General features: G+C 39.8%; 1 non-coding gene across 1 annotated transcript; it reads left to right on the top strand.

Moving 5' to 3' along the window:
• Window positions 1-6,924: 6,924 nt before the first annotated feature.
• LOC122151694 lies at window positions 6,925-7,031 on the top strand. Its single transcript, XR_006164257.1, has one exon. It is a non-coding gene; the product is annotated as a U6 spliceosomal RNA (small nuclear RNA).
• The last annotated feature ends 3,416 nt before the right edge of the window (window positions 7,032-10,447 follow it).

The following is a 10,447-nucleotide window of genomic DNA, read 5'->3' as shown; positions in this document are numbered from 1 at the left end:
CAAATGATGGTCCAGGTTACTCATCTAAAGGAAATGAAAGTTTTTTCAAGCTGCACCAATATACAGTCAAAGTATAAGAGTGAGCACTGAGTACGACTGGCATATAACGTTAATAATAAAAGAGAGAGAGTGAAAGAAAGGAAAGAGGGAAGAAAAGAAAAGGAAGCTCAATTAAAGCCATGACTTAGAAAACAAGTAATATTCTTCACATTATATTTTTTTGTGTGCAGTTTGATAATCCTTTGAAGTAGAAGGAGCTTGACTTTTCTGGTCCCAGGCCAGTGTAAATAGCTGCCAGGATTGAGTGGCTATGCCAGCCAAGTCAACTAAGTACTGAAACGAAATATATTCACCTACATTTTACACACCTAATTTCTCCACTCTTCTCCTGGGACAAATAGAGTTCACATTTGGGCACTGTTCTGAGTTGATCTCTCCCTACTATAATGCTGAGTAAATAGTGTCCATGAGATTAGGACAAGGTCTGTTAAAACAAGAACTGGTTTTAATCAAAAGGAAGGAAACCACTACTTCAGTGGAGGAAGAGTTGATGTGATTACACGACTAGGAAAGGCATCCATTTATTTTAAAAATGCCAAAGCACCCATCATTTTTCTGCATCTGACAATACTATTTACTGTGTATCATGTGGATAAGCTGTTGTAACATTTTTCCTTAGATGAGACTAAATTATACAGGAGAATAAAACATAGGTTACCACCATCACTACCTTCCCACAGCTCCAGAGGCAATTCCAACTCATTGTGACTCAATAGAACAAAGTAGAACTACTCCAGAAGGTTTCGAAGGCTGTAAATCTTAGTGAAAGGAGACCATGGGTTAAAAACCAGTAATCTGTTGGTTAACAGCTGAGCTCTTTAACCACTATGCCAGCAGAGCTCTATAAATGTAGGATAGTGAAGGGTGGTAGTTAAGGTTGTGTGTCAACTTGGCTGGGCCTAGTTGAGAGGCTGGGCAGCTGGTAGTAGTTATTCCCCATGATGAGACTGGCAATCAACTCCATGGTGGGGTCTACCACAAGCAGCTGAGTAGCTGCTTTAGGGATGTGGGCTGCCTCCAGAATATATGAAACAGCTTTGGGAGTGGTCTCAAGTTTATGGCACACTTGAATCCTGCATGTAGCCAAGTCATAGTTCAGCAGCCTGCCATGCTCTGCCGATCTTGAGATTTTCAATGGACTTGAATCAATCACTTGCCATGTGGTTTGATAATATTGGGACTATGCCTTTTTACTTGTCAACCTTGGATTTGTCAGCCTTAGCAGTCAGCAGCTGCCCAAGTGAAGAAAAGCCTCCAGCTTCAGTGGGCTAGGAGCAGGAGGCAGAGCTGAAGCCCAAGGTTGAGGGGCTTTCACCCAGCCCCTAGAGCCTGGCACTTTGAACTTGGACTTCTAGCCTCCAAACTGTAAGAGAAAAAACTCCTGTTTGTTCAAGCCATTCCATTTGTGATATTTCTGTCAGAGTGGTCAGAGCAGCACTAGGTAACCAAAGAAGAAGCCAAAAAAAAAAAAAAAAGGCAGGAAAAGTTGTATTATCAGAAAAATCTAAGATGTAAATGATTCTAAGCCACTGCTCTCAGGCAGTTAATTATGAGACTTTACTTTCAATTTCCACATAAGCTCAGACAATATTAAGTACAAACACAAAGTCACACTATGACTGTCCAGGAAATATAAGGAATTAAAAGAGGTTATATCCTTGTGCTAACTTGAATGTAAGATGCATTCTGTATAGAAACACCAATGCCTTTAGCAATTAAATGTACAGAGGAAAAGAAAAGAGCAAAGAGCAGGAGGAGAGGGGACCTCTCTTGATCCAGTAAGAGAATAGGAATAAAAGCCAGTGCAGTTTAAAAATAAATAAATAAAAAGGAAATCAAATGTTATAACTTAAAGGAGAGAAAAGATTAGACAATGAAATAAAGTACTTTGGAAGAAAAGATGACTAAAGAGATGTGATATAGGAGTGATGAGAAAGCAGAAAGAGAAAACAAATTCTGAAGGAATCTAAGAAACTTGATTCAGAACAAAAAAGAGGGGAAATGATTTTTTGAAAAAAAGAGAGATACTGAGATAAAAATATATTTAAGTGCATACTACATTTGCTAAGATACTTGGTAAAAAGCTGTCTTTTTTCATTTCTACTTCCAAAATTAAGCTTTCAATTTAGACTTTCTCTCTGGAAAGCATGTTAAGCACAGACTTTGATGACCTGAAGGTCCTGCTGACCTCAGGTCAGGCATTTCTCTGGAGAAATTCTGAGTACTGAACAACTGGGATTCTGGAGCAGCAGCCGGATCATATCTTACCCTGCTTTAGAGAAGAATGCAGATGCAGACATCTACACATATAAAGGCAGAGAGAGCACAACAGTCCAAGGCAGTAAGTGATAAGTGATGTGTACTCCGTAAGGATCCTGTGTCCTAGGAGTGTCCCCAGGAGGAGCTCAATCTTAGCCTTGAAAGACAAATCCGGGGAGAAGTAAAGCATTCCAGGAGCTTAACTCACTTGGCTGCTCACTGCTAACTGAAAGGTTGGAGTTTGAGTTCATGGCAGATGGCTTTTTAGAAGGTTCTTGGAGGAAAACACAACAGGAGAAAACACAGAAGAACAAACACACACTGGGTGTATTTATGGAAAAATGACTGGGAGAAAATATATTTACATAATTAGTTGGACCCTCTCAAATTCTATTTGCCAGCTTGAGAAGATTAAAAGAAGAATATTAGAAAATTTAATTAGAGAGTAGTATGCAGGAAAACAAAATGGAAGAGAGATCAAAGTAGGACCCTCTTGCAAGGGCCAAATTTAAGATCATGGATTAAAATAATGCAATAGGAATCCAACTGAATTGTTAGATTAAGTGGAATAAGACACTACATAAAGAAAAATGACCTATTTTTGAGCTTGGAGGAGAAAAATGAGGCCTAGCATCACCTATTCAATTGTTAATTCTTCTCTCTTGCTTATTAGCTCTGGTGGCGTAGTACCTAAGGCATTTGACTGCTAACCAGAAGTCTGGTGGTTCAAACCCACCAGCCACTCCTTGGAAGGAAAATTGGGCAATCTACATCCCTAGAGATACAGCCTCAGAAACCCAAGGAGGGGTTGCTATGAGTCGAGTCCACTCGAAAGCAGTGAGTTTTTTGCATTCAAAAGTAGTTGCAAAAACATAATTTGATGCTTAAGAATGTTCATCTTATCTTCCTTTGACTGATTTAGTATTCTTCTTTATAATTACTTTATAAAAAAATATCTGACTTCTAGGAAATTCTTCTGTATGAGATCCATATACACTATCATCACTCAGAACAAGGCCAGGGGCTGACTGAGGAACAGATCATCAGTTGCTCAAAGACAAGTTCATGTTGAAGCTGAAGAAAATTAATATAAGTCCACGCAAGCCAAAATATTCCTTGATTATACTCCACCTAAATTTAGTGACCATCTCAAGAATAGATTTGACAGGAGTGAGTAGTTGGACCTGTGGGCTCAGTTCCATGTTTGCAGGGGACATCAAGCTCAATTGGCATAACATACTACACCAAAACATTGTTCCACATCCTATTTTGGTGAGTAGCAACTGGGATATTAAAAGCTTACAAGTGGTCACCTAGATACAACAATGGGTCTCTCCTCATCCAGAAAAAAGAAGAATGAAGAAAACCAAAGACATAGGGAAACTATTAGTCCAAGGGACTAATGGACTATGTGATCCTTAGCATATATGACCATGGGACCAGAAGTAAATGCTGCCCAGCTACCATTGTCAACTCAAAAGGGATTGCTGCAGTAGATCCTAGAGAGAATGGGAGAACAATGTGGACTAAACTCAAAATCATAAAAAAAAGAAAAAAAAAAGAAAAAAGACCAGGTTTGCTGGTCTGATAGAGCCTGCTGAGACTCTTGAGACTATGGCCTCTAGTTATGCTTCAATTCTGGAACTAAACTCACTCCTGAATCTTCTAGCCAAAAAATAGACCGACTTATGGGGTGAACATTTACATCAGATAGACACAGTCCTTGGAGTGATGAATTGTGGGAGAACAGAAGGGCAGTGTTTGCACAGGGAGATAGCTCAGGGGTGGAAGTGCATGGGATAGAAGGACACAGGGAAAAGGTAACTACTGGGAAGAAGTGGGAAGAAAGCTGTTACATTGTGAGGAATTGCAGTCAATGTCATGAGACAAAAGATGTATGAACTGTTGTATAAAAAATGAATTTCCTCTGTAAACTTTCACCCAAATCACAATATAAATTAAAAAAAAAAAATAGATTTGACACATTGAATACCAATCACCAAAGGGTAGAAGAGTTGTGGGATGACATCAAGGACATTATACATGAGGAAAGCAAAATGTCATTAAAAAGGAAGGAAATAAAGAAAGGACCAAAATGAATGTCAGAAGAGACTCTGAAACTTTCTCCTCAGTGGAGAGTATCTAAATTGAATGGAATAAACGATTAAATGAAAGAACTGAAGAGATTTCAAAGGATGGCTCAAGAAAACTAATTAAAGTATTAAAATCAAATATGCAAACACCCGGCATTAGAAAACAAAAAGGCACGAATACACTCAGCATTTCTCAAGCTGAAAGAATTAAAAAATTCAAGCCTCGATTTGCAATATTGAAGGATTCCCTGGGAAAAATATTGAAAGAAGCAGGAAACATCAAAAGGAGATGGAAGGGAAGGAACACAAGTAGTCATTGTACTGAAAAGAATTGATCAATGTTCAGGAGGTAGCATACGATCAAAAGCCAATGGCATTGAAAAAAGAACTCCAAGCTGAATTGAAAATGATTGGTGAAAAACAAAGCTTCAGAAATTGATGGAAGACCCAAGATGTTTCAACAAAGGAAAGCAGCACTAAAGGCTCACACTCTTTTATGCCAAAAATCCTCACAACTTGACCAATAAACATCATGGAGAAAAGATTGAAGTTGTTAAGGGTTTCACTTTACTTGAATCTATAATCAACACCCATGCAAGCAGCAGTCAAGAAATCAAACTATGTATTGCACTGGGCAAACCTGCCACACAAGAATTCTTTTATGTGTTAAAGAGCAGTGATGTCACTTTGAAGACTAAGGTTGGCTTGACTCAAGCCACAGTATTTTCAATAGCCTCATAGGCATGTGAAAATTGGACAATGATAAGGAAGACTGAAGAAGAACTGATGTATTTGAACTGTGGTGTTGGTGAAGAATACTGAAAAATACCATGGACTGCCAGAAGAACAAACTAATCAGCCTCAGAGGAGGTACAGTCAGAATGGCCCTTAAAAGTGAGAATGACCAGATTTCGTCTCACCTATTTTGGTCATGTGGTAAGAAAGGACCAGTTTCTGAAGAAGGATATCATCCCTGGTACAGTAGAGGGTCAGTGAAAAAGAGGAAGACCCTCAATGCCAGTAATTGACACAGTGGCTGCATCAATGGACTCAACCATAGCAAGGATTGTGAGAATGGCGCGGGATCAGGCAGTGTTTTGTTCTGTTGTACATGGGGTCAGTATGAGTTGGGATTGACTCAATGGCACCTAACAACAACAACAAAAACAACGATGCATTCACACAGAACACAGAGGACTCTTTTTATTTAATATATTTCATTTTATCATTTCACTGTCCTATTAAAATGTATTCTGCTTGCACTAAAGAATGGAACAAACTCTTAAAAAGACCCACAAAACAAGCTTGTGCTGATCATTAGTCACCTCACCAAACTCACCTTCTGCCACTGTTTTCTGTGTTTACCTGCTTCAGTGACTTTGGCTGTGGTGGTTATATTTGTGTGTCAACTTGGCTGGGCCTGGTTGAGTGGCTGGGCAGCTGGATGTAGTATTCCCCATGATGAGACTGGTAATCAACACCATGGTAGAATCTACTGTGAGCAGCTGAGTAGCTGCCTTTGGGTACGTGGTCTGCTTCCTGTATATAAGGTGAAGCCTTTGGGGAATGATCTCTAGTTTATGGCACGTTTGAACCCTGCATGTAGCCATGTCATTGTTCAGTAACCTGCCATGTTCTACTGACTTGGGACTTTAAATGGACTTAAATTAATGGCCTGCCATGTGCTTTGGTGACATCGGGACTGTGCCATTTTATTTGTTGACCTTGGGCTTGTTACCCTCAGCGGCCAGTAGCTGCCTGAGTGAAGAGATGCCTCTAGCTTCAGTGAGCCAGGAGCAAGAGGCAGAGCTGAAGCCCAAGGTTGAGGGGCTTTCACATAGCCCCTAGAGCCTGGCACTTTGAACTCAGACTTAAAGACTCCAAACTGTAAGAGAATAAAGTCCTATTTGTTCAAGTCATCCCATTGATGGTATATTCTTGTCAGAGTAGTACTAGGTAACTAGAACACTGGCCTTCTCTCATTGAAATACTCCCTTGCACATGCTGTTCCTTCCATATTTTCCCAGCAATCTTCCCATCCTGCAGATCTTGACATAAACAACACTTTCTTACAGAGACTTTCCCTGACCTCATCAAGCTACATTAAACCTACAAAACCAACTCACTGACACTGAGTTGTTTCCAACTCACAGCCACCCTGATTATTTTCTCTCTTTTAGGAAGCCTCATCCTACGTAGCACAAATGGCCATCTAGTCTGCAACTTTATATGTATTTATATATTTATTTGCTTCTCCACTTGAATATAAGCAGCAAGAGAACAGAGACTTTTGTCCATGGGGTATAGGACAAGTCTGTCACACTTGATAAATAAATTCTCATATGTAAGTTCCAACAGGACATGAGTCATGCACCACCAGTTTTGTCCCTTACATGAAACATAATACATTGGGAACATATGTAGATAACCAAAAATATTAGTTCAATCAATAAATGAAAGAGGCTGTATGTTGTTTTTCCCAAAATAAGCTAATTCCATTGAAAATAAGTATGTGCTCACATTGGCACCTCATATACTAAAATTGGCATGATACAGAGAAGATGAGCATGGATCCTTCTCCAGGATGGTACACAAATTAGAAAAACCCAGGTCTTATTGTTGAAAATTCTTTCTTCTGCATTGAGATTTGGATTCTCTTAGTCTATAACTAAGAGAGCTCTGGTAGCATAGTGGCTAAGGCACTTGACTGCTAACCAGAAGACTGGCGGTTCAAACCCACCAGCCACTCCTCGGAAGGAAGATGGGGCAATTTACTTCCGTAGTGATACTGCCTCGGAAACCCAAGGAGGGGTCGCTAGGAGTCAGGTCCGACTAGATGGGACGTAACAACAGTCTATAACTTGTATAGTTCTTCCCTTTGATCTAAGTTAAAAAACACAGAATAAGAATATTCTTTCTTAAGCATGAAGAGAAATATGGTGTGTCCTTCTTATGTCTTTTCTCAACCAGTCCCTAAGTGAATGATGTGACTTTCAGTTTTTCCTTATTCTGCTTGTCTTTCTCAATGCATGCTTTAGTTTTGTCCCTGGAAATTTATTGTCCCAAACTATATCTGTGACATATACAAAGTTATTACTATCCCCATTTTTCTGTATTGGATATCTTTAATAACATTTCCTAATTGCATATGTTGGCATTCAGGCTCCAGTATGATTTTATACTGAACTTTAACTGTATTATTAAACTTCAGAAATGAAATTAAATCAGACCATCTACTTCTAGGATTTAGGCATTTGGTTTTCTGGACCTAGTTTACATTTATCCCTAGTGAATATCACTTTGTTGTTGTTATTGTTATGTGTCATTGAGTCATCTCCAACTCATAACGACCTTATGTACAACAGAACGAAACACTGCCTTGTCCAGTGCGAGCCTTACAATCCCTAATATACCTGAACCCATCTATACGTGCAGCCACCATGCCAATCCATCTAGTTGAGGGTCTTCCTATCCTTCTTTGACCCTTCACTTTACCAAGCATGACATCCTTCTCCAGCAAATGGTACCTTCTGACAACATGACCAAAGTAGATGAGACAAAGTCTGGCCATTCTTGCTTTCAAGGAATGTTCCTGCAGCAAATTCTTCCAGGACAAATTTGTTAGTTCTTTTAGTAGCTCACAGTATTTCAGCATTCTTCACCGGCACCACAACTCAAAAAGCATCAACTTGTTTTCAGTCTTCCTTATTCATTGTCCAGCTCTCACATGCATATGAGGCAATTGAAAATACCATGGCTTGGGTTAGGCACATCCTAGTCTTCAAGGAAACATCTTTGCTCTTCAGCACTTGAAAGAGGTCTTTTGCAGCAGATTTGCCCAATGCAATATATCATCTGATTTTTTGAGTGCTGCTTCCATTAATGTTGATTGTAGAATCAAGCAATATGAAGTCTTTGACAACTTTGACAACTTCAATCTTTTCTCCATTCATCATGATGCTGCTTATTGGTCCAATTGTGAGGATTTATATTTTTCTTTAGATTGAGGTGTAATCCATACTGCACACTGTTGTCTTCAATCTTCATCAGTAAGCTCTTCGAGTCATCCTCACTTTCAGAAAACAAAGTTGTGTCATCTGCGTATCTCAGGTGGTTAAAGAGCCTTCCTCAAATCCTGATGCCATGTCTTTCTTCATATAGTCCAGCTTCTTGATTATTTGCTCAGCATACAGATTGAATAAGTATGGTTAAAGGATACAGCCCTGACACACTCCCTTCTTGATTTTGAATCATGCAATATTCCCTTATTCTGTTTGAATGACAGTCTCCTGGTCTATGTACAGGTTCCTCATGAGTATAATTAAGTGTTCTGAAATTCCCATTCTTTTCAATGTTATCCACAACTTGTTATGATCCCCACACTTACTTACTGAAGTTTAACTATCATTTCTATGCTCTTGAAATCTTTTTGCATTCTACTTCAACTATCCAGTGCACTAGTTGTCACAGTTTTATGTCTTTTATTCAGAAATGTTGACTGTACCCTCATTCTTAAAACTTGGTTCCCTTTTCTTTTAAGAAATCCCTTTCTCCCAGTTATCTGATATCATTTTAACTATTCCTTCTGAGTCTCCTTTGAGACATTCTTTAGTTACTAACTTGCTTATTCATTTTGTCAGTCATAAAATAGAAGTTTATCAAGTGATCCCTCTATGCCAAAGACAGGCTTGTTGTTGTTGTTGTTGTTATGTGCCATCGAGTCGGCTCCGACTCATAGCGACCCCTCCTTGGGTTTCTGAGGCAGTATCACTACGGAAGTAGGATTGTCCAACCTTCCTTCTGAGGAAAGACAGGCTTAGGTGCTGAGAATACAAAGATGAATAAATCAGTGTTTGTCCTCAAACCCACTTCTCAAAATTTCCTTAGCTTTCTCTTATCACCAGACAACTTTACCTACAATCATTGCTTCTATTTAAAAGGTTGTTGTTGTTATTAGGTGCCATTGAGTTGGCATAGCCACCTTACTTGCAACAGAATGAAACACTGCCCGGTCCTGTGTCATCCTCACATTCCTGTTGTGCTTTAGTGCATTGTTGCTGCCACTGTGTCAGTCCATCTCATTGAGTGTCTTCCCTTTTTTGTGGACCTTCTACTTTACCAGGTATTTTGGTTCTCCAGTGTTGTTATAACAGAAATACCACAAGTTGATGACTTTAACAAACAGGGATTTATACTCTTACAGTTTAAGAGGCTAAATCCAAGTTTAAAGTTCCACCTCTAGGGGCTGGGTGAAGGCCCTTCGAACCTTGACTTCAGCTCTGTCTTTTGCTTCCAGCCTACTGGAGCTGGAGATGTCTCTTAAGTCAGACAACTGCTGGCTGCCCAGGCTGACAAACCCAAGGTTGATAAGTAAAATGGCACAGTCTCAAGATATCAGGCAACATGGCAGGCCACTAGTTTAAGTCCAGAAAAAGTCTCAAGAGCAGCAAATAACGTGGCAAGTCACTGAGATGAAGACTTGGCCAAATGCAGGATCCAGATATACCAAAAAACTCAGAAACCTTTCTCAAAGCTTCTTATATACCAGAAGCAGACTATAGCTCCAAGACAGCTACTTAGCTGCTCACAGTAGATTCCACCATGGGACTGACTACCAGTCTCATCAAGGGGGAAATCACTACATCCAGCTGCCCATCCATTCAAAACCAGGCAGGCCCAGCCAAGTGGACATATAACCTTAACTACCACAATACGAATTATATCCTTCTCCAGGGAATGGTTCCTTCTGACTACATGACCAAAGTAGATAAGACAAAGTCTGGCTGTTCTTCCTTTCAGAGAGCATTCTGTATGTATTTCCTCCAGGACAAATTTGTTCTACTTTCTGCCAGTTCATTGTATTTTCAGTATTCTTCACCAGCATCATAAATTAAAGGCAGTCTTTAAATTAAAGACTCTCCGGGAGCAAGGTAAGCACAGGCGGGCTGGTGCTTACTCACTGATCTGCACTGAACACTTTCCCTTGTTACCCTCCTGAGAGGGACCGGGTCTCCAGGAGCAAGGTAAGCACGGGC

The sequence above is a fragment of the Orycteropus afer genome, unplaced genomic scaffold (genome assembly GCF_000298275.1).
Source record: "Orycteropus afer afer isolate SDZICR_OR568_19922 unplaced genomic scaffold, OryAfe1.0 scaffold00657, whole genome shotgun sequence".
Classification (NCBI taxonomy): Eukaryota; Metazoa; Chordata; class Mammalia; order Tubulidentata; family Orycteropodidae; genus Orycteropus; species Orycteropus afer.
This window is presented reverse-complemented; position numbering and strand designations above follow the sequence as displayed.